This window comes from Mustela putorius, unplaced genomic scaffold, assembly GCF_011764305.1.
Source record: "Mustela putorius furo isolate JIRA1106 unplaced genomic scaffold, ASM1176430v1.1 tig00003869_pilon_pilon_pilon, whole genome shotgun sequence".
Lineage (NCBI taxonomy): Eukaryota > Metazoa > Chordata > Mammalia > Carnivora > Mustelidae > Mustela > Mustela putorius.
Window position 1 is genome coordinate 18,820,570 of NW_025422021.1, and position 22,261 is coordinate 18,842,830.

General features: G+C 36.9%; 1 long non-coding RNA gene across 1 annotated transcript; it reads left to right on the forward strand.

Annotated features, from left to right (window-relative positions):
• The first annotated feature begins 13,385 nt into the window (after positions 1-13,385).
• Positions 13,386-21,382, forward strand: LOC123388016. The gene is made up of 3 exons (XR_006602561.1): positions 13,386-13,665; positions 13,848-14,085; positions 21,275-21,382. It is a non-coding gene; the product is annotated as an uncharacterized LOC123388016 (long non-coding RNA).
• The last annotated feature ends 879 nt before the right edge of the window (positions 21,383-22,261 follow it).

The following is a 22,261-nucleotide window of genomic DNA, read 5'->3' on the forward strand; positions in this document are numbered from 1 at the left end:
TGTTATTTTGTCTGTGTGCGTTCATTTCAGTTTCTGGTTTTATCACAGCAAATAAACACTTGTGCTAGGCAAGCACGTGAGAAACGTTAGGTGGTGATGAGAAGAAGAATCTAGAAGAGTTTGGATTTTGTAATTAGAATTCCAAATGCTGGAATGAATAGCTCAGAGTATGCAAAAGCATTGTTCAGAAATCAAGTTCGAGATGCATTTCGTGGAGGCATCCTGAGGCTTGCGCTCTATGCTGGCCCTCCGAGAAATGTTTATGAAATTTCTCCCAGATTTCTTCGATGTAGCCAAAAGCATTTGATAAGGATAAAGTCAGAATTTTGAATTTAGGCTCCCTTTAATAAATGCTTCCAATTTAGAAACATTCCTATTTTTTTAAAGATTTTATTTATTTATTTAACAGACAGAGATCACAAGTAGGCAGAAAGGCAGGCAGAGAGGAAGGGAAACAGGCTCCTTGCTGAGCAGAGAGCCTGCTCTATCCCAGGACCCTGAGCTAAAGGCAGAGGCCCCAACCCACTGAGCCACCCAGGTGCCCCAAAGCGTTCCTATTTTGTATCCCTTTCAAGAATTAATAATGGTAACTACCTTCAGATGGCTAAGCCACACCAAACTAGGCAAGCAAAACAATTAAACGAAAAGGACATCCACAGCATAGAAAGGAAAAATTTCACATCTATGCGATATTTTTCTGGGGTTTGAGTTTAACATTACTGAGCTCATTTTGGGGAAAAAAAAAGCCATAATGCTTGCAATCCCGAAGGCAGGAGGGGTCCCCATCAATTAGAAACTTCTAGGCAGCTTCCATCTCTATGACTGCCACAGAATTAAAAAGATTCAGGTCACAGGAAGATGTTTCTTAACCAAATGTTGGAAGTTCATGAAGCCACTCCCTAGGGGACTTCTCATTCATGTGTTTCCTGGTGCTAGATAGCACTGCATGATTTGTCCCCATCCCTAGCTTGATTCTGCCTACTTGCAGCTGGAAGACCCTCGTGCCTTCTCTCATGCTCTATAGCCAGAAGAACCAATCCAGGTATGCAGGAAGGGGCATTGAAGATCAGAGACCACAGCCTCCTCTAGAATTGTCAGACATTTCTCTGTCCAACGCTCTCTCCACTACTGCTCTCTGAAATCATGCCTCCCACTCAGGCCACACAGTCCCACTGCATTGGTCAGGAAGGGGTGCTGTCAGAAAGTCTGGGCAGCACCCACACAGATTCAGGGCTGACCTCAACCCCTCCTCCACATATCTATGCACTTGTTGATGCCCTGAGGGGCAGAGAGAAGCTATTCCCTTCCCATTTTGTTCTGCCTGAATCAGCTTCTGAAGAAAGCCCAGAAGATGCCCTCATAATATTCTCATTATCCACTCTCTCCAGAGGGGGAAAGAAAAATAAGCAACAGTTCTTTCTTAATACTCTATCAAGGTGGACAACAGGGCAAGTGCAAATAATAAGGATATCTTGTTCCCTCCACGTCTTTTCTGCTTTTGTGGAATTCTGCAAAGCTGTTGTTTATTTTTTTTTTTTTAAGATTTTATTTATTTATTTGACAGAGAAAGAGAGATCACAAGCAGGCAGAGAGTCAGGAGGAAGCAGGCTCCCTGCTGAGCAGACAGCCCGATGCGGGGCTCGATCTCAAGATCCTGAGATCATGACCTGAGCCGAAGGTAGTGGCTTAATCCACTGAGCCACTCAGGCGCCCCAACGCTGTTGTTTAATATCAACATGCAATAAGAGGTCTCCAGCCTCATGCCTCTGTTCCCACTGCTGCAGAGGCAACTTCTAAAAGACAAATTGAAATGTGCCATTTTCCAGGTGGCAGTCTCCAGTCTTCCCCATGGTCTATAAAACAATGTCGTAGATATTACATGTAGAATATTTCCATCATCACAACAGTGCTTTTGGTTGGTGTCCTAGCAATCTTCACAGGCCATATCTTGGAAAATAGCATACAGTAGAAGCTCAGTGATTGATAGATGGGTGAATGCATCTGTGCTTGCGGAAACTTCATTTTTCTACATCACTGTTGCTAAAGCCGCTCCTGACCTCCTCGGGCAGAGTCATCCAGGTGCCCCTCAGACATCCAGCCTGTGTTTGTGTATTTGCTCGTTCATTCAGCAAGTATTTGTTGAGTCTGTCTATACACCAGACACTGTGCAAGACTTTAGGAATATAGTGAAGAGCAAGGCAGCAACTTGAGAGTTAGTTTTTTTGTTTTTGTTTTTGTTTTTTTTAGTGTTCACATTTTGTATGGCTTTACTAGACTCTTCTTTTGGTGTGGAGGATAAAAGATACATATATTACAAAGGGGAAAGATTTAACAGAAAAGTACCAAACCAAAGGGAGGATTAAAAACATCTGACCTTTTCTATTTGTAGGGAGGAAATTGTGATAATAACTATTTTTTTAACCTCATTTCATTCTCACATATGAGATTTGGGGAAGATGGTGTCCCAACACCCTAATTAATCATGTTTCCTATATCCCAAAGTTGAGATTTTCATTCATCCATTCGACACATGTAATTGCAAGCCACTGTTTTAGGTACTAGAGGTGACCCTCTACCTCCCCAAAATGCATGTATATTAAACAAAATGCATGCCTATGGCAAAACTTGAAGTCTTGTAGTGGTAGAAAATGAATGTAACTACAACACAAGTTCAAATGACACCAAAAGTTTAGGGGTGGGATTCTAATATGTGTAAGAGGGAAACCATAAAAAAATGTTATCATCTCAAAATTAGCTCCGGTGTTAGTCCTGCAATGCTAACCTTAGAGCTATTTTAAATTGTTTCAAAATTCTAAGTGACCATCTCCTATATCCTAGCATGAATGAGAAAGAAGAAAACGGGTATTTTGTTAAATTTAACATGAATGAGGGAACTTGAATTGAGGCTTTAAAATTTTTTTTAAGTCTGCTCCAAAGCATAAAATGTATGAATTATTTCCTCCAAGAAACGTTTTTTGAATACCTATGCTGTCCCTGGCAGTACTCTGGGTCCTGCAGGGAGCAAGGGTATTACAAAGATGAATGTATGTACAATTTTCTCCATTTCTAGACTGTTTCAGTAAAGGCGACTTAACGAATCTGATTTTCCCAACATTTGAGCATTTTTCAGAAACTGACAGATCTTTATGCAAATGTTGTTGCCAAGCTGTTTGTAATGGTGAAATTATACTTTGACAGTAACTCTTTAAAATATATTAAACCCAGCTAAGGTTTTTTTGGAAATGTTGCCAATTAAGTGACTTTAATGAGCTTCTTGATGGTAATGTAATTAAAATTCAGATGTTCTAATTGTAAAAAAAAAAAAATTACAGTTCTGGGAAAGTTAACAGTAAAATAAGCAAATGTAAAATGAATTAGGACTAATTTAAATGGTGATTATGTGGTCTTCTGAGAAGATTTTACCAAAACAATGCTTTCAATTATGCTGTTTGTAAAGAAAAAAGAAGACACCTAACAGATATTTTAAATTTATCCAATAAAGCAGATATTTTGAGTTCATCCAATAAAACAGATTTAAAAATTCTGAGCATGGTGAATCATTCTCAGCTTGTGAAAGAACTGCTAAACACTCCTTTGGCATTATGGACAGGTACGTTGGCAATTTGAAGTGGCATGATTTCTAATTCAGGGAAAAATAAGTGCTTGGACCTTACCAAGCTATTCATAGGGAAAACGATCTGGCTTCTAACAAAATCTCTAATGACCACCTGCTCAGATTATTGGCATCTAATCCTAACATGCCAGTCATAGACTCTTCTTTTTGACACACAGGTAATATCCTTGGCAGGCTAGCACAGTAGAATTTCACTCGATTGGCCTCTAATTAATATTCCATTATTTACTCTATCTATTTAAAAAAATTGTTTTGACAGTATGTGTTTTAACAAATACTTGTTGGTACAGCGTTCATCCCTCACCCTGTGGTTATACAGAATCTATATCCTGTGAATAAGAGAGTGCAAAAATAAAGCAAAGAGCATGACGTCATGGTTTGACAGCTCATCTTCATTCTTTCCTAAGTACTGTCCATTGACAAAGACAAGAGCTATTGCTAGCTATTAATTATTGGGAGCAGGAATTTTTCTCACTATTACAGGGGCTGAATTTTGTAATACATGTCTTTTTTTTAATATTTTATTTATTTATTTGACAGAGAGAAATCACAAGTAGTTGGAGAGGCAGGCAGAGAGAGAGAGGAGGAAGCAGGCTCCCTGCTGCGCAGAGAGCCCGATGCGGGACTTGATCCCAGGACCCTGAGATCATGACCTGAGCCGAAGGCAGCGGCTTAACCCACTGAGCCACCCAGGCGCCCCTGTAATACATGTCTTAATGAAACATTTGAGATGATAGAAAATTAATTTGTATGTCAAAAACTGCTATCCGTTCAACGCATATTCACTTCGTTATTGAGACATCCTTTCCAATATTCATGGACATAATAGAAATTTTAAATATGTCATAAAATTTGTTTACATCATGCAAGCACTAAGCTGAATTTCCAGCTTTGAAAAATGATAAAGAGTAGTGATACTTTAATGTATACAAGCACATTATGTAACCAAAGGAGACAATACTTCTGTCTGAAGTTTGAAGTAATACTTTGCAATATTACAAATTCCTTCCTATCAAATAAAATACAAGATAGTTCATATGTCAATACTTTCAAACATAATATGTCCATTATAACTTATTTTAGAGAGAGTGGGCTTTAATAGGTAAGGACACAGATCCAAAAATACGCTACATGGTTTGAATCCAAACTCAGGAACATATTAGCTGTGTAACATTGCTTAGTTTTTGTAAGTTCATGCTGCTTCAGTTTCCTTATATATGAAGTTGAGGATAATACTAGTTCCTACACCATAGGGTTGTTTGGAGGTTTAAATTAGTTGTTATTCATAGAGCTAACCACATCTGATATATAGTAAACATTTTACAAGAGTTTGCTAGATACATAAGGTAAACTGCATTTTTAATTAATTGAATTTTCAAGGAATTAATAGTCTGATGTTTATTGCAGCATTATTGACAAAAGCCAAGTTATAGAAGCGGCCCAAGTGTTCATTGGTAGATAAATGGATAAAGAAGATGCAGTATGTATGAGAGTATATTACTCAACCATAAAAAAAAAAGAAATCTTTACCGACCTGTACCCATGGGGCTAATAATACATTATATGTTAATAAAAAATTAAAAATTAAAGAAAATGAAATCTTGCCATTTGCAACAACTTTGATGGAGCTAATGGGGATAATCCTAAGTGAAGTAAGTCAGTCTGAGAAAGACAAATACCATGATTTCACTCATACATGGAATTTAAGAAACAAACCAAAGGAACAAAGAAAAAAGAGACCCTCAACAATATTGAACACATTGTGGTTACCAGAAGGAGGTGGGTAGGGGGAACGGTGAATAGGTAAAGGGGATTAGGAGTGCACTTATCCTGACAAGCACTGAGGAATGTATAGAATTGTTGAATCACTATATTGCACACCTGAAACTAATATAACACTGTAAGTTAACTATACTGGAATTTTAAATGTAAAGAGATTAATAGTCTACATCAGAAGACAATAATTTCTTGTCCATATCAGTGAATTTAGTATAAGTGTGAGAGTCATTAGTCACTTATAAAGGAACTTCTATATTCTCTGAAACAATGTGGTCTTTGAGGAATAACTCATGGAGAAATCATGAATGCCCAAGGAAGCTCATTGATCTTGGTACTTTCTCTTGAATAAGCCATTCAACCCTATAGCTCAATACCTGTCTGAGGAGTTGATTATTCACCAGCAGTGCTGGAAACACTGTTGGGGAAGACATATGGCCCAGGAAATGCACAGTTGAAGGACATGAACGGCTTGCTCACCCAGCTTCATGCACAGCCTCCAAAGACCCACACAGCCCTTCCATCCTGGTCCTGTCTCCACTAAGGCTCCCATCGTCCTCCAAACGCCAGCTACATGAGTCTCCTTTCCATTTTGTTTTGTTGTAAAAGCCAATGTCATTTCTGTTTCAGGGCCTGGAATGTAGCTTTCTCATATTTTCACTTGGCTGTGTGCTTGTCATCCTGGTCTCCGCTCATGGGTCACCACCTTAGAGAAAGAACTTTCATCACCGGATCTAATGGTGCTTCTACCATAACCAGAGACTTCCAAATACATTAGATAAATTTGATTTCTCTATAGCACTTATAAGCATCAGAAATTATTATATTTATGGATATGTTCCTTTGGTACATATTCTCCTGTTTGAATATAAATAAGCTCCCTTTGAGCAGTGCCTCTGTCTTTTTACCTCTTTGCACATAGGGCCTAGATAGGCCTAGAATAAGGTAGGGGGAGCTTAGTAAATATTTGCTGAATGTATTCCCATGTTCTGGGGATAGAAGGGCCCATGAAGCTAGTGCCCTTATGTGTGGCCTCACAATGGAAACAGATCACGTCCTTTCTGGAACTTCTCATGTGATGGGAACCTTGTGTTTCCCCCTCAAAACAAAGAGAAAATAAAGTCCCTGAGCACCACGTAGCCCACAGTGAGGAGAAAAAGGTTAGGAAAGACATGAACCTTGGCAAGAGATCCAAAAGAGACTGGTCTATGAAATAAAAAAGTGTGGGTCAGGAAAAGGAACAGAGTCCACTGCACTGTCCTACCCCTGACAGCACCGCTCTGAGATCAATCACCAGGAAATCTGGCACTGAGGAAATTTAGCACAAAATGTTTAACCAGAAAAAAATCAAACAATACTCTGGAAAAGCTATTGATTACTCCTGCAGCTTTTATTTAAACAAACAAACAAACAAACAAACAATAGTTATTAAAATATGTCTTACCTTGAATATGTTTCAAGTACTGAAAGTTTCTCTCACATAATAAAACAGGAATTCCCATGCTTTATACTGTTTCTATCTCCTGGCTGGATAAGTCATGAGTTCAAACCCTGGAAGTCTGGTTGGTTGATTCTTTTAAGTTCAGAATAATCAACTTGCAGTCATCAAAAATAAGTTAGTGATATATATCGTCCAAAAATTGAACATTCTAGATCATACTTTCTAGCTGACAACTCAGCATGGGTGAACTGATCTTTCTAGGGTCTCAAGGATATAATGGTATAGCCTAATGTATCTGCAAAATTGTCAAACAGAATCAAGAAAATTGAATTCTAATTCTTGTGCTTTTGGTAAGGTCCTTATTTTCCTGATATTCCATTACTCCCTTCATGTGCCACACTTTCTGGACTAGATTCAAGACTTTCAAGCCCTAAGAATTCCTCTGTGTCCTAGTAGGTGATAAGATAAGGTAACTCCTAAACCCGAAACCATCTTCCAAAAACTGAGATCCATAAGTCAGATAATAGGAGTTAATCCCATGTTTTAATTCACTCTTTTCTCCTCTGGATCCCATCATCTTCTGGGATTATAGTGGTTACACTGCGGATTTGTTTCCTCTTAATATAGAGCGCTCTCTCTCTCTCTCTCTCATAGGTCTCTTGGGCACTATATATAGAGATGGGGTGGAGTAATAGTCTTCGATTCCCTAGAAACACTGTGGCTGAAGTGTTCTCCCTGACTCAGATGGTAAAAGTGAGACCAGGGATCCACCATGGTACTTTGTTTGATGCTGGTATGAGAGCATTCTCAAAGGAATAGTCATCACCATCACCATTCACCTTTTTTTTTTTTTTAATGAGAATGATTTTATGTGAATTAAATTGATAGTTGAAGAGCTTGTACTGGACAAATGTAATGGATGCCTTGGTGTAGAGTCCCCAGTTTCACATAATCACTGAAATCAACCAGGCCATCAGAATGAATGAAGTAAACCAAGGAGGGGGGTAGCGAGGTCTCTCATAACCTAAGGGTGGGTCTCTGATCTTCTGGTGAGTACATCTGAAGACATAACAGCCACTGGTTCTAACTGTTGCCACGTGGAAATACAGGCCTATTATTTTCCCGCTTGATTCTTATGAAGAGAAACCAGAAAAAAAGGATATTTAAATGGAAACTTACTCTCAAGTTTGAACCCTTAACAACTAATTTATGAGTAAAGAAAACTTTATCTGTGTGCCAGATTTGGCCTATGGATATCAATTTCTATTTTAAGTAATAATTTAATTGCCTTTCTTTTGGATTTCAATTATATACCAAGTATTCCATTTAAATCTCCAAACTCTGTAAATTAGAAATTAAAGTATGTGTATTTCTGTTTCGGAGACTGAGGTAAAGTTATGGAACTTACCTAAGGTTCTGTGGGTTCAACCATAGCCTTCCTACCACTTCTACACATCCACGTAATACAGGCGGTGCCATTCCAGAAGGAGGATGTGGAATGCCTTTTTATTTGTTATATCACCATCATTAATCAAATACTCAATACAGAGTATAAATAAACATACCCCTGGTAGTGGGCTCTTATCGGTCATTATTAGAACTTAAGTGCATTTAATGAAGTAGCCATTAAGTGCCTGCTTAAGTAAATATTTGCAGGGTGGCTTTGAAAATGGAGTTCTGTGCCTCCCTCTATAACTTAGTAACTTCTGCAGGGTTTGCATCTTGTTTCTGGCCCTAGTAAAATTTTGTGTATGTACAGGCAAGCCATCCAATATGTAAATCTAATTCGTGTCTGGACTCAGAATGATGTTAGCTTTCCAATCTTCCCATCACCTCGTCTCCACTCATCAGTATTTCTTCTAGATGACTTTTCTCTAATGCTACCCTTGCTCTGTGTCTTCCCACACCTGTTCTCCTACCAACTCCCACACCATGGCCATGGAGCTACAGAAGGGGGCAGGATGGTGGGGAAGCTTCTAAAATATCACACAAGAATGGTCTCCAAGTTGGCATCGGTTGTGTCTTGCCAACAGTACTGAGGCTGCCAAAGCAGAAGCTCCAGAAATAAAGAACAATGAAAGTGTAAACCTAAGGCTTTATTCCTCCAGATTAGGTTTTTAGAAAAGCAAAAAGTAAAATTTAAAAGAGTCCATGTAAAATAAGTATTTTGTATCTCTCCCCTGTTTTTAGTTGGTAGTTATCAATGTACACTTAAAAAAAAAAAAAACCCTGTGTGCCTCCGGGTTGCCAACACACTGTCAGCATATCTGGAGTACTTTTATTATTTACTTTTTCAAGATACAGTATCAGGAGCCATAAAATATTGTTTACATAATCTTTGGCGAAAAAGCCATGCCCAGTGAAACGCGCTACAGGAAACCCTCCTATCAGTTCTTTGATGTAGACTTACACTCTTTTGCGTGGTACTTCCTCTTCATGAATATGAGGAATTGATCATTATTGAAGTGTTAAAAATTTGTGGAAAACTTATAAAATAAGTACTCAATATTCACATCATCCGTGGGCCATATTTCCCAGAAAGTAAGTCATGGAAACCATGAATGCAATTGTTAAGATGTGTAATTTATTAAAATGCTTAAATTTTTCTTCAAAATTTTACTCTTTTTTTAAAAAAGAATTATATATATACATTATATATGTATTTTCTATGTTTTATGTGTATTCTATACATGTTTATGCATGCATATATATGTATATATAAATACAATATATACATATATGCTCTGAGTATAAGTACAATATATACATATATAGCAATTTGTAGGGTCCAGTATCTAGAATATATAAGGAACTCTTAAAAAATCAATAACAATTTAAAAATGGGCAAAGGACTCGAATAGACATTTGAAATATCTAGAACGGATAAGTCTGCAGCAATAGAAGGCAGACTGGTTGTTGCCAGAGGATAGAGGAAGGAGGAAATGAGGAGAAACTGCTTAATAATAGAGAGTTTTATTTTGAAGTGATAGAAAAGTTTTGGTGCTAGATAGTGGTTGTTGGTTGAGCAACATTGTAAATGTACTAAATGCCATTAAATTATTCACTATAAAAGATTTGATTTTGTTTTGTGAATCTCCTTTCAATAATTTTTTTTTTAAATCTGTTTGGAAAAGCTTCATGTGTAATGATTTTTGTATAAGTAATCTATAATAATTTTGGTATCATTTCTAGAATCAGTAAACTTAAGCTTTCAATAGATGAGTATATTCCAGGAAATGAGGTCGTTGGGTGTTTTATAAATATTTATTTTGATTCATCCTCATTGCTAATGGGAGGAATATTTTCATTCTCAATTAAAGAAAAATTAAAATTTGCTAAATCTATCTTAACCAGTTATCATTCACACCAGCACACCTCTGTACACAGAAGAGAGGAAGCCTGTAAGATTCACTACCACCCTCAGTCATTATAGATCCATACCTTATACCTCATGAGCCATCAAAACATTTAGACCTCTCAAATACCAGAAATACCCTTGTCTGACTTTTAAATTCGTTCTTCCATCTCTGGCTCAACTGCTCTAGGCACAGTGGCTCTTCCAAAGCGATGTTGTCAAATACCTGACCTCAGGCTGCCACCTTCTTGGTCCCTCCCTTCCTGCCTCCTCAATAATTTTCAGGAAAACAGTAAGAATGGGCTCTTCTTGCCAAGGCCTGTCTCACTACTATGCCCTGCTCTGAATCCTATGCTCTTTTCATAATCCCAGATTTTTCATCAGAAAGTGAAATCTGCAGCACTTTGAAAGGGTGAAATCCTATTGTGTGACATATCCTAAACTATGGATCTGACTCTTAAAAAACTGGGATGTCCAGTTTTCTTGGAAAGCAGTTTGGAAGGCCCTCAATATATTAAACATAGAGTTATCATATAACCCAGAAACGTTACTTCTAGAATTCTTCTTTAGAATTCTTCTAGAATTCTGTTTCACCTAAGAGAATTAAAAACACAGTCCAGACAAAAATTGTGTAGTTGAATGTTTACAATAGCATTATTCATAATAGGTGAAAGTGGAAACAACTCAATATCCATTGATTGACAAATAGTTAAACAAAATGCAGTATATATATTCAATGGAATATTAGTCTTACAAAGGAGTGAAATACTGACACATGCTACAACATTGATGAATCCTTTCTAAATTAAGTAACTGACAAATTCATTCATTCATTCACTCATTCATTCATTTATCTGAGAGAGAGAGTGAGCAAGCACAGAGGCAGACAGAGAGGGAGAAGCAGGCTCCCCACTGAGCAGGGAGCCTGACTCAGGGCTCGATCCCAGGACCCTAAGATCATGACCTGAACCAAAGGCAGACAGACGCTTAACGAACTGAGCCATCCAGGTGTCCCAAGATTGAAGAATCTTGAAAATACTATGCTAAATAAAAGAAGTCAGATGCAAAAGGCCACATACTGAATGATTCCATTTATGTGAAATACACAGAAAATGCAAACATATGAATAGAAAATAGATTAGTGTTCATTAAGATCTGGGAAAGGAACAACAGGGAGCAACTGCAAATGGGCACAGGGCTTCTTTTGGAGATGATGAGAAAAGGTCCAGAAGTAGACAATGATGATAGTTACAACATTGTGAATGCACTAAAAACTACTGAATCATACACTTTAAAAGATAAGCTATAAAATACCTGGAATTGCCAATTGTTTAGTCTTTAGACATCTTGCTATCTTAGTCATCTGGTAGCTGTGAACAGTTTCAGACAGCAGTCAAGGCAGATACTGCAGAGGTTACAAGATTTTGCCTAGAATCCCACCACTTCTTTCCAGTCTTGCTCTAGAAAGGCAGTGTGGTCTGGATTCAAATCCAGATGTGGCTTTAAGCAACTTGATTGCCTATCCTAAGCCCCCATCTCATTAATTTTTAAAAACAGAGTCAAACAAATTTAACCCACTGTGCCTTGTAAAAGTCAGACAATAGTATATTCAGAGAGCTTTGCCCACAGAAGGCATTCATTCAGTACCTGGTAGCTATTTCTGTTATATTAAGGGACTTGCTCCACATTTCTAAAGTCTGAAATAATCTGGCTTTTCACAATTGAAATATATTCCATTTCATTCAAAATTATTCTTATTTTCTAAATTGATTGCCTACAATTGAGACTATATGAATTCCAGGTGAAAAATGAAAAAAAAAAAAAGTAATCACCTGATAAGGTTGGTCGTACTGCATGATAATCACTGGAGGGAATGGCTGTGACATTTTGAAGTGTTCAGTCAAATTTATCCCTGAAATTGTTTTATACATGATTCTTCTCAAAAACATTGACTGTCCTAAATGATACATTTATGTAGGATGAATGCCCAGAAAAAACATTAGATTCAAATTGGTGCTTAAGAAATCAAATAAAATTTTAAGATGTTCATTGAATCCCCTTTTTTGCAGTGCCTTATGTCTATGTTGAAAGGAAAGAATGCCCAAAAAAGGTACAAGAGCCAGGGCCTTTGACTTGTAGACTTTAGTGGATCAGTGCTTGTGGAGAAGAATGCTAGTGATCGTGGACCAGATCTATGAGATGGGGTGAATCCATTTTTCGACAGCATTAGAAAGGCCCCACTAATAATACTCTAGTGGGCTCTATGAGAAAAAAAAAATTATTAAAGTAAAGGTAAAAAAATCATTTTCCTCTGAAAATGTGCCAACAAAGAGAAGATTTACTTTTCAGCAAGAAAGAGTCAGGATTAGAACACAGTCCTGGAGACTTCGGGGCCATAGAACTGTTTCTAAGTGCAGAAACAAATTATTTTTGGTAATTTCTAACAAAATAAAATTATAGATATTAATTCTTTGTGTTTTAAGAATAAAACAGCCAAACAACAATTTGTAATAAAGTAAATAAAACTTCATTTTAAAATAGGATAATAGCCCAGAGGGCTTTTTAAATTACCTCCCACTCTGATTTTATTATTTTAATATCACCAAAAAACAGGGCATTATCTTTACAATACATCAGATAAAATGTGAGTTGCCAGCAATGAGCAAGTTTCGGGCAGGGGGCAAGTCTGCTTATAAGGCATAATGAATAGAAAAAGTGTTTATAACTCCATTTTGCATTCTCTGCATTTTTTTAGGATACAGATTTCAAATTTTAATTTTCTAATGGCTGAAGTTACTTCCTTTTACAGAAGTCTTTGAAAAATTGCAATGTTTTAATTGGTTCACATTAAAGACTCTTAGAAGCTTGAAGAAAAAAGTCTTTCCAGATGAGCAAGAGGTTGGATAAATGTAATGACATATGGTTTGTTTTTTATAGCTACAATATGCGAAAAATAGAAGCATAACACATGTATTCAATGATATATATGTATTTATACATATAAATATATATTCTGCTTATAAATTATGAGATAAGATTATTTTGTACAAATGTGATTTTGTTTTCTTTCTCTCTCTTGTTCCCTTTATGAATAAAAATAACAAATGAAACTTAGAACAATTTTAAACATCTCATTATACCAGGGATCTAGCAAAAGATAAAATCAATGTATGCAAAGCCATGATGCGACACAGTCCCCTGCTCAGACTTGTGAGCGGGTCTCTCTATAGGGTCTCCGAGCCTCAGGGCAGGAAGATGATCCGATTATCTTAACACTGAACATTCCCTGACCCAGCAGGCTTCCTCTGAATCCTTCCAGATGGATGGGTCACGAACTGTTTCTTCAGTGTTTTTCGGTAAGGATACTTCTCACATCCTCTGGCAAACTCAGAATATCCCCTGGAAGATCCTCCTTTACAGCCCCTGGATCCCCGAGCCCATCGAGTCCCTCACAAGCAGGTAAAGACGTTTGATTATCGCATTCTGTGTACTCAGTTTTTACATTTTCAAAGGCTATGGTCAAATGAGTATGTTTTTTCCTTCAAAGCTAAAAAAAAAAAAATAATGTGAACTTTTCTCTCATGTACTATACCTTATTTATGTATGTATGTGTTTATTTATCTATTTATTTATTTGTGAAGGCTCACGCCTATTTTCAGAAGACCATTGTTGTGGAAAGGAGTGTTCTAACCTACAAAGAACATGGCGTATGGAAAGGATTACCTCTGAGAAGCAAAAAGGAGCCTCAAACTCAAGGCAATTTTACCCATCACCCCTGAGTCTTCTATAACAGAGCAGAGGTATACCTACCCTCAGGACAGGCCTGGGAGAAGATAGAGGAGGAAGGAGCTGTAGTCATCATTCCCTTACCTGTGAATGGTGGGTCCCTTCCACTACCTTCCCTGTAGTTCTTTTTCTGTTATCCAGCTCCTGTCCTGTGCTTCCTTTCACCTCCAGGTTTTGTTGCTACCATGTGTCTCCAGACTACATTGATTTTATCTAGCTCATGCTTGTAACTAAGGGGTCAAACTCTTCTTTTTTCTTAAGGCTAAATTGGTAAATAACATTATATAAGTTTCAAGGGTACCACAGTGTAATTCAGTGTTTGTGTATACTACACAGTGATCACAAGTCTAGTTACCACCATCCATGACCATTAAACTGAGCCCCTTCACTCCTCTGCCTGCCTCCAATCCCCTTCCCCTGTAAAAATCACCAATATAGACTCTATCTGTGAGTTTATTTTTATTTTCTTTGTTCATTTGTTTCGTTTTTCAGATTTCACATTTAAGTGAAATCATATGGTTTTTGCTTTCTCTACCTGACTTGGTTCACTTAGCATAGTACCTTGGAAGTCCATCCACGTTGTCACATACGGCAAGATTTTCTTCTTTTATTATAGTTGAGTAGGATTTTGTTGTGTGTGTGAGAGTATGCATGTATTCCATTGTGTGTGGAATCCATTCATTTATCGATGGACACTTGTTTCTATATCTAGGCCATTGTAACTAATAATCAGCATAGGGGTGCATATTTCAATATGTTTTCAAATTAGTGTTTTCATACTCTTTAAATAAATACTCAGAAGTGGAATAACTGTATCATATGGTGGTTCTATTTTTAATTTCTTGAGGAATCTCCATACTGTTTTCCACAGTGGCTGCACTAATTTACATTCCCAGCAACAGTGTACAAGAGTTCCCTCTTCTGCACATCCTCTCCAGTACTTGTTGTTTCTTGTCTTTTTGATAATAGCCAGTCTGATAGATGTGAGGTGATACCTTATTGTAGTTTTGACTTGCATTTCACTGCTGATTAGTGATGTTTAACATGTTTTCACGTACCTATTGAACATGTCTGTCTGTCTTCTTTGGAAAAATGTCTATTCAGATCCTCTGCCCATTTTTTAAATCAAGTTGTTCTTTCATTGTTGAGTTGTGTGAGTTGTTTGTATATGTTAAATATTAACTCCCTATCAGATATATATCTCCGATTTAGTAGTTGTCTTGTGTTTTGTCCATGGTTTCCTTCAGCATGCAGAAGTTGTTTTAGTTTGATGTAGTCCCATGCATTCCTATTTGTTTATTTTTGCTTTTGTTGCCCTTGCCTCTGGAGTCAGATCCAAAAATATTCATCAGGATATTAGGGCTTACCACTTGTGTGTTTTCTTCTAAGATTTTCGTGGTTTCAGGTCTTATATTCAAGTCTTTAATTCATTTTGAGTTAATTTTTCTGTATGGTGTTAGTGGTCCAATTTTATTCTTTGCATGTGGCTGTTCAGTTTTTCAACACCATTTCTTGAAGAGACTGTCTTTTCATTATTTGTATATTTTTGCCTCCTCTGTCAACAATTAATTGACCATATATGTGAGATTTTATTTCTGGACTCTATTCTGTTTCATTGATCTATGGGTCTGTTTTTATGCCAATACCATACTGTTTGGTTACTATAATCTTGTAATATAGTTTGAAATTAGGGAGCATGATATCACCAGCTTTTTTCTTTCTCAAGATCTCTTTGGCTATTCAGAATTATTTACGATTCCATACAAATTTTTAAATTATGTGTTCTAGGTCTGTGAAAATACATTGGAATGGTACTGGAATTTCGATAGGGATTTCATTGAACCTATAGATTGCTTTCGAGACTATGAACCTTTTAATAATGTTAATTCTACCAGTCCATGAGCATAGAATATCTTTTCATTTATTTGTGTCTTCATTTTTGTTTTAATATCTTACATCTTCTCCTCTTTCATTTTTGATTTTATTTTCTTGTGCCCTCTTTTTCCCCTCTTGGTGAGTCCAGTTAAAGGTTTGTCAATTCCGTTTATCTTTTCAAAGAACAACTCTTAATTTTATTGATCTTTTCTATTGTCATTTATTTCTTCTCTAATCTTTATTATTTCCTTCCTTCTGCTTCAACTTTATGCTTTTTAAATTATTTTTTCCCTAGTTCCTTGAGGTGTAGAGCTAGATTGTTTATTTGAGATTTTTCTTATTTGTTGAAGTAGGTTATATTTAAACTTCCCTCTAAAAACTGTTTTTGCTGTATACCACAGATTTCAGACTGTTGTATTTCCATTTTTATTTTGTCTCCAGGCGTTTTTAAATTTCTCCTTTGATTACTTTGTTGAACCATTAGTTGTTCAGTACCACGTTGTTTAATCTTCACATATTTGTGATTTTTCCAGTTTTCTTCCTATGATTGATTTTTAGTTTTATACCATTGTGGTCTGAAAAGATGTTTGGTATAATTTCAATATTTTTAAGTTTATTGAGACTTCTTTTCTGACCTAATACACTAGCTATCCTTCAAAAAAAAAAAAAATAGGAGTTTATCATCACTAAAGTGACCTTACAAGAAATGGTAAAAGGACTTCTTTAAGCCAAAAGGAAAAACCACAAACTGATAACTACATATAAAGGTGAAGATAACACCGTCAAATGCAAATACCTAATAAAGTTAGTGGATTAATCGCTTGTAAATCTAATATGAAGATTGAAAGACAGAAAATACTAAAATTTTAAGTGTAATAGTTAGTTAAGAAACAAAATAAAAATCTATACATACATACAAAGCAAAAATCTGTAGTAGATACACAAATGAAAATGAGAAAGGAATCCAGACATAACACTAAAGACAATCACCAAATAACAAGAGAAGAAAACAAGACAAGAGAAAAGGAACAGAGAGAAACTACAAAAAAAGCCAGAAAATCACCAACAAAATAGCAATAAATACATTCCTGTCAGTAATTGTAAATGGACTAAATGTTCCAATTAAGAAGTATAGAGTGACTGAGTGGACAAAAGAACCAACCAAGACGCATCTATGTGTTACCTACAAAAGACTCACTTCAGATCTAACAACACACACAGACTGAAAGTGAAGGGATAAGAAAAGATATCCCATGCAAAAGGAAGCAAAAAGAAAGCTGGGGTAGTTACATTTGTATTAGACAAAATAGATTTTAAAATAAAGAGCATGATTAAAGACAAAGAAGGGTATTATTGTGTAATGATAAAGGGGTCAATCCAACCAGAGGATATAAAATCTGTAAATATTTATTCACCCAATATAGGGGCACCTAAATCTATAAAGCAAATATTAACAGACCTAAAAGGTGAAATGGACAGCAATGCAATAATAACAGGAGACTTTAATACCCCACTTATATCAATGGATAGATCATCCAGACAGAAAAGCAATAAGGAAACATTGGCCTTAAAAGACATATTAGACCAGATGGACTTAATACATATATACAGAACATTCCATCCAAAAACAGCAGAATATACATTCTTTTCTAGTGCACATGGAATATTTCTTTTTAGCTATTTGAATATTCATGCTACTCCCTCTGGCCTACAAAATTTTTGTTGAAATATTAGGTGATAATCTTACAGGGGTTCCCTTTTATATAGCAAGTTGTTTCTTTCTTATTGCTTTTAATATTCTCTCTTCCTCTTTAATGTTTGACAGTTTGATTATAACTTGTGTTTGTGTGGATCTCTTTGGGTCCATCTTGTTTAGAACTCTCTGTTCTTTCTGGAGCTGGATGTCCTTTTCCTTCCCCAGTTTAGGGAAGTTTTCAGCCATTATTTCTTCAAATAATTTTTCTATCCCTTTCTCTCTTCTTCTTCTTCTGGGACCACTATAATGTGGATATTATTTCATATGATGTTGTCCTACAGGGTGAAAGGTCAAACTCTGGCTTTCAAAGGAACTGATTGATTAGTGCTAATTCCCCACGCCACACTTATTTTATTATAGTTTTCATTTGACTTATTTTGGGGGAAGATTCATACTTACGTGGTATAAGCAGAATCACATAATAAATCCTGTTTACTTACCAGCCAACTCAACAATTGTCAGTATTCAGCCATGCTAATGTGATTTATACTTCGACCAACAGCTCTTTTTATTTTTGTGTTTTTAAAAGATATTATTTACTTATTTATTTAATTTCATTTTAGCAGGAGGGGCAGGGAGGGAGAGAGAGAATCTCAGGCACACTCCACACTGAGCATGGAGCCTGATGCAGGGCTCTATGCCAGGACCCTGCGATCATGACCTGAGCTGAAAGCAAGAGTCACACATTTAACCAACTGTACCACCCAGGGACCCTCTCTTTTTAAGTTATACAATTTTTTTCTTTTAGTTAAAATTTATATAAATCAAATTTATATAAATCTGATTTTTTAATCTTAGTTTTGCCTGTTCTTGAACTTCTAAAAACAGATTCATCCAGTATGCAGTATTTTTGTGAGTCCTCACTCAGCATATCTGTGAAATTCATCCACATTGGTGCCAGTACCAGTTTTTCATTCTTTTTTGTTATTGTTGTTCAGTAGTATTCCACTGTATAAATTCCATACCACAGTTTGTGTAATATTTTACTTTCTGACAATTGTTTCCAATCTTAGCTATAGCTAGAAAGCTCCTGTGAATGTTTTTGTAAGTCTTTTTGTAGATAAATATTTTCATTTCTCTTGAGTGAAATTACTAGGTCAAAGGGTAATTATTCAGGAAGAGGTATTTAACCTCTTCTCAGAGTGGTTGTGCTGTCACTTCTTTTTATATTGTATTTCTTTGTTATTTTGAATTGATAATTAAACCAAGTGGACAAAAACCCCCAAAGTATAACAAGTATATATTGAGAAGCATTCTTGGCATCTGTTTCTGTCTACCTCACTGGTCCATACTGCAGCTGAGTGCTTCCATTAGTTTCTTGTGCATTCTTCCAATTATTTTAAATGCAGTGATTAAATAAACATATATTTGTCCCATTCCCTCTCCTAACTCAAAAGTGGCCTACTATGTATTTCCAAAATGCCCCTCCCTATTTTCACCTAACAATATATCTTGGAGTCTTTCTATATTGGTGAATAAAGAGCTTCCTCATTGATTTTTCTGAACCCTGCTCTATTGATGGTTCCAACTTGTTATTATTATACACAATGCTGCAATGAAGAGCCTTGTACCTACATCATTACATACATATGTAGTAATAAAGTTGGGATAAACTTTCAGAGTGATGCTTTAGCCTTATGAGGCCAGGGGTTGTAAATATTTGTAATTTTGTAATATTGTCAAATTGTGCCCCCAAACATGCTATAACATGTTGTGCTCCCATTGTTCATGCAAGAGAAAACTCCTTGTCCATAGTCTTGCTACCAGAGAGTAGTGATCTTTGCCACTCTCAAATATTTCAACCAACTATTCTGAACAGCTTAGCAAAATAAACATACAAAACTCCTGTAATCCATGATTTCATAAGGTGAGGTCCTAAGAAGAACCCACTACATAATTTGTGGGACAAAGTGCAAAACAAAAATGCCCTTATTCAAAAGTTATTAAGAATTTCAAGATGATTGGAGCAGAGTATTAGGCCAAGCACAGGGCCCTTCTAAACATGTGATCTCTTGCAACACCATAGGTTTTAAGCCATAAAAGTTGTCCCAGCTCCTAAGCATCATAAAGAAGGCAAGTAATCTTTGAATAGATACCTTATTCTACCTTAAAATTTGATGCATATTTTTGTACTACTCCATATAATAATTATGTTTTATATTACTTCTATTAAGTCAAACTGATGTTTCAGGAAAGTATATCATAGCTAGGATGTGGCAGTGCCTCCTGGCAGCCATTAAGTATCTCCTGTAGTCTGATGGGAAAACTCTAGATGGCATATCCCATAATTTCCCTGCTTCCAGACAAACTATTTAACACTAGTCATTTAACTATAAGGACCCCACTTTCTTTGCCTCGCATCTGAATGACCAAATAACTGTTGTGATGGGAATGGAAGGCCAAGTGGAAGCTGGTGTGGAGCAGTCATTGGAAGAAGATCCACAAGCCCACAATTGTATTGATGTTTGTCTTGATTTCTGATAATATGATGTCCATCAAGGAGACTGCTCTGCCCCTGCTAAGTAGGAGAACAGTGCTCTGTACAATGAGGCTTGGAATGCCTCTGCATTTTCAGAATGTTTGTTATTAATGGTATTGGGGACTGCCAAGAACCAGTGTAGGGGGGCTGGAGATGAAGCCAGAGGAAATTTCCTCAAAGAACTTGGGATAGTTCCTTCTGAAGTAATAGAAAGCAAGTGCAGTGGAAGGAAAGAAGTTTTGTAGTAAGATATTGGAAGGGAACAAAGCCAGGTGCTGGGTTAAGGGCTTTTATACAACATCTCCAGACACCTCTTCTCCCCCACAACCCCCCCCCCCCGCGCCCCGTGCCCACTCCCTCCCCCCTCCCCCGTTAGGACTGCTCCAGAAACAGACAACATCTGAAAAGAAGATAGACACAGAGGACTGAAGAGACATCTATTCAAATAGGCAAAGAGGAATAATAGAACTGAATGTCAAACAATTACTACAAATATAGCCAGTATACTCAGGAGGGAAGAGGGAAGAACAACTCCATAGTAAGCTATCTACACTTTAAAGCCATTTCTCTGTTTTTAAGTGTTAATCCAGACTGTCCAGAGGAGGGCCACCTTTCTTGCTCTTTCGCCCCCCCTGCTGGCAGTGCTAAGAAGCAATCCTCCGGTGAAAATACCAGCAAGCGTTGAGAAAAGAAAACAAGATAGGTATTTTATGCAGCCATACTTCTAAGACTTTAATATGCATATGAATTGCCTGGGAATCTTGGTAAAATGCAGATTCTTATTGGGTAAGTCTGGGTTTGGGCCTGAGTGTCTGCATTCCTAGCAAGCTCCCAGGTGATGTGGGTTTTGGGACCACACTTTGAATCACCATCAGTAACCTCCAGCACTAACTCTCTTCTTCTCTTCCTGAGGTCTCCCAATTTCACATAGAACTTATCTCTATGGCCTTTAACTGGCTCTATATCCAACAGTGGGTCCAATCCACAGGTGAAAAATGAGATGTTTCTCCAGTTGCTTCCACGATTTACTTCCGTACGAGTCATCCGCTTTGTCATGCAGTTGATGATATCCAAATACTGGAATCTAGCTAGGAGATATGGCAATAATTTTGTCATATGGAATCACAGTTTTATCTTACAAGGCTCTTGTGACCAATCCTCTCATTTTGCAGGTGAAGAAGCTGAGGCACTAGGAGAGTGTGTGACTTGACCATGGTCCCACAGTTTGTGGACAGGAGCCAGACCAAAATCGAATTACACCGACACTGTTCTCATGCTGCCTGTCCAGGTCATTTCGCGTTTTTCTCTTTCTCTAAAATGGCCAAACTCACATCTGCTAAATCTTATGCATCATTAGATTCCTAAATGGCAGATCACAAAACTCAGGAAATGTGACAGTATGCATCTCATGTCAAGAGTTTTCCTCAAATTTGTTCTTTTATGAATTAGTGTCAGGGTCTCTTATCAACACAGTTAGTCTTTATGTATCCAACATAAGAAAAAAGAAGTATGAGTTCCTGTCTTATTATCATCACCTATCTCGGATGTTTAATCCTCATTTTGCTTTATTCTTTCTGCCTGAATCCAGTTTGCTACAACAGGGCACATTAGGTCTTAAGCGATCTTTTTAAAAATTCCCCTCCAAAATAATACAAATTAATTCCATAGGGTGGGGATGAGAAGATTCTTATTGAGTATGTGTTGAGTGAATGATTTATTATTTGGGTAGGTGATAGAATGAACTGGTTATTGCATTCAGATAAGTGTCTCATAACTAGACAGCAAAAGAAAGGACTTGTAAGACCCTCCAATGAGGCCCTGCTCAGAGTGAGATCAGCCATAAACCATGTAATTTCCATGTTTGGTGGTTTTTGTTTTTTGTTTTTTGTCTTCGGCATCAGAATTCACTTTAGAGTACTTAAGTGATTTTCATGCCTGACTGACAGTGAAGGGTGAATTTCCAAATTGCCCTTTTCCATTCCCAACAACAACAACGAAAAGAAGCAGGAGAGTAAATAAAAAGTTTCCTGGTCCCAGAGGCCCCACCCAGCATACGCATAGAATGCAGATGAGCAAAGTGAGTGGGCGAGTGAAATCGTTTGTAACAAAAACTCATTATTTACAGATGAGAAATTTATATTGTCAGCGTAATATCTGTG